General features: G+C 42.1%; 1 non-coding gene across 1 annotated transcript; it reads right to left on the reverse strand.

Annotated features, from left to right (window-relative positions):
* Positions 1-1,829: 1,829 nt before the first annotated feature.
* Positions 1,830-1,904, reverse strand: Trnar-gcg. The gene has a single exon. It is a non-coding gene; the product is annotated as a tRNA-Arg (tRNA).
* Positions 1,905-3,170: the final 1,266 nt, after the last annotated feature.

A 3,170-nucleotide genomic window follows, 5' to 3' on the forward strand; every position in this document is an offset into this window, starting at 1 on the left:
GTGCCATTTGCGAGCTGCAGATAACTAACAAATGCTCCACAAATACCGATTTGCGCGAAAAATGGTACATAACTTTTTGGTTCCTATCACGATTGCCGCACGTATCGAAAAGTCACTGAGCACGTCGTGTTAGCGACCTTATGCCCTACTCGATTCGCATATTGAGCTAGGTCAATAACTTTCAATATTCATAGACATGCACTGTATCTCTCATCACATTCTCTGAATACTTACATGAGTAATGCGATGTCGTCACCAGCATTACTGCACAGTGTTCCACGTCTGCCACTTTTCTGTCCAGCAGTGTGCCTGGAGAAAAACGTTACCGCTATTCCAGCGAGTCCCATTTCAAGTTTCTCTATGCTATCTGATAGCCTCTTGAACTGGATGTATTGAATTGTTACGATACTAGCGATTACTTTGAATTCGTTCGCTGCCTACTCGACACAGTCTCAAAAGACTGGCAAAATACTCTAGAATTAGTCACAATAGCGTCTTGCATGCGACTTGCTTTATCAATGCACTTCACGCTCCCAAAATCATTACAACAGATCTAACTTTTCTGTTTGCCTCCCTTATTACTAATTTTACCTGTTCGTTCCATTTAATACCAAAAATACTGAAACAATGAGACATGATTGAGTCGTTTGCTACTAATTGGTAACTCGATACCAATAGATTTCGCTGGCCGGAGTGGCCGAGTGGTTCTAGACGCTGCAGTCTGGAACCGTCCTTCGGTTAGTTAGGTTTAAGTAGTTCTAAGTTCTAGGGGACGGATGACCTCAGCAGTTAAGCCCCATAGTGCTCAGAGCCATTTGAACCATTTTGAATCAATAGGTTTCTCTGTTATCGGAATTATTTTCTTATGTCTGTCGAACTGTGATTCTGTGGTTGTGTACAATCTGTTAGTGCTGATGACCATATTAATAATGCATATAGAGAACACTGAAGGTTTCACGACTCCTTGAGTCGCTCCTGATATTTTCGTTGCCACTGAATATTTGCGGTCCATTATAGTGTACTACGTGCCCAATTGATTATGCCTTAACGTACATTTCGTTGCATGCAATGAATTTTGGAATCTCGTACTCAGCAGGCAATATTTTTACGTTAGGGTAATGGTTTCGTTGTCAGTTTTGTTTTACTTGGAGATTATAGCTGTAATTCAGGTACGTAGGTAGCGGAAAAAATGCTATTTATACTATATGTTTTTAGTACAAATTATTAACTGTACTAGGACTTGCACAGGAAAGCTGACCGAATCCTGAATATGACATATCTGTAACGTTTCTCATTTTGATCATATTTTACAGTCTTAGCTACACCTATCCCGGATACGTGGGACCAGTCAGTGATTTTCAGGTTCTCTGTGCCTTACCGCTTAAGCAACGCATGCAATCCCTCATATTTCTCCTCAGACTTAACAATCCTACCTGAATAGCGCATCAGAAACACTCTACCCTAGATCCAGACGCCATCTGTCACAAATACGCATTTTTCGAAACAGTTTATGTAGCAGGATCCCAACTCTGTAGTTATCTCCTACACAACATCACAGAACTCATTTCCTATCTTGAAAGGAAATGGTTGATCTATTTTTTAAAATAATATTTTTGTCTTCTTTCGATTAGAAGCATACAGAAAATCACATTACAGCGGATTTATTCCATCCGTCTTTTATTTCACGGAAGTTATAGCTTTCGAGGTACAAATGCACTCTTATTTCTTAGGATTCGCTGAATCATAACATTAATACAGATCCAGAATGAGATTTTCACTCTGTAGCGGAGTGTGCGCTGATATGAAACTTCCTGGGAGATTAAAACTGTGTGCCGGACCGAGACTCGAACTCGGGACCTTTGCCTTTCGCAGGCAAATGCTCTACCAACTGAGCTACCCAAGCACGACTCACGCCCCGTCCTCACAGCTTGGGCAGCACAGTTGGTAGAGCACTTGCCCGCGAAAGGCAAAGGTCCCGAGTTTGAGTCTCGGTCCGGCACACAGTTTTAATCTGCCAGGAAGTTTCACATCAGCGCATACTCCGCTGCAGAGTGAAAATCTCATTCTGGAAACATCCCCCAAGCTGTGGCTAAGCCATGTCTCCGCAATATCCTTTCTTTTAGGAGTGCTAGTTCTGCAGGAGAGCTTCTGTAAAGTTTGGAAGGTAGGAGACGAGGTACTGGCAGAAGTAAAGCTGTGGGGAGTGGGCGTGAGTCGTGCTTTGGTAGCTCAGTTGGTAGAGCACTTGCCCGCGAAAGGCAAAGGTCCCGAGTTCGAGTCTCGGGCCGTCACACAGTTTTAATCTGCCAGGAAGTTGCATTAATACTGATATTCCTCTTCTCCTGTTTACGTAAGCGTTTAATGGAGTCATTGCTTTTTTCACAGATTAACAAATACGTAATTTAGGAAAAAGTTAAGGGATAAGTATGTTCTCTATTTTCGTAAGGCGAGGAACGGGAGGAATAGTGGAAGATGAGGACGTGTTAGCTAGCACGTAAACGGAGGGATATCGACTAGGAGCTGCAGGTTGCACGTCGGTAATTTACCGTTTGATCGCGTAGATTACGAAGGTAATTTGCGCGTCGCTAATGGTAAACGTCACGTTCAATGTTACATGCGCTTGTTAGTCCTCTGAGTTTGTAAGCGCGCAGTGCAACAGCTGTCAGTCAATATAGAGCGTTGTACGACGTCCACTGAGGTCAGCATTAACTATCTGAAGCGGACGTACTGGTTTCTTTAGTAAACGTCATACAGGACGATCCTAGTGGTTCCTACTTAATGACTCGCTCCTGCAATTCCGTCGTGTTTGAGACTGCCGTCTACTTAATAAATATGCAGGGAGTGTTATTAAAAATAAGTATATTACACGGTACTCGGCTGATAGCTCGGAAAAATGTAAAAGTCTGTCAGAAACTCTTCGCAATAATACCTTTTCTCGGCTCTATTTAAATTTGTGAAGTGTTAGCGGTACAACCACTGTAATAAGATTTTGTGAGTCAGGTAATACATACTATGGAATAATAACGTATCTCGTGGTAAGGGTATCCAAACTTACCTCGCAATGTCAAAAAAATTTACTCGTTCATTACATTTCCACACGTTTCTATTTCCGAAAAACTTTGCTCTCTCGTAAGAACATTTGCTCATTTCAAGTTTTTGCCTACTTTATT

This window comes from Schistocerca piceifrons, chromosome 4 (assembly GCF_021461385.2).
Source record: "Schistocerca piceifrons isolate TAMUIC-IGC-003096 chromosome 4, iqSchPice1.1, whole genome shotgun sequence".
NCBI lineage: Eukaryota > Metazoa > Arthropoda > Insecta > Orthoptera > Acrididae > Schistocerca > Schistocerca piceifrons.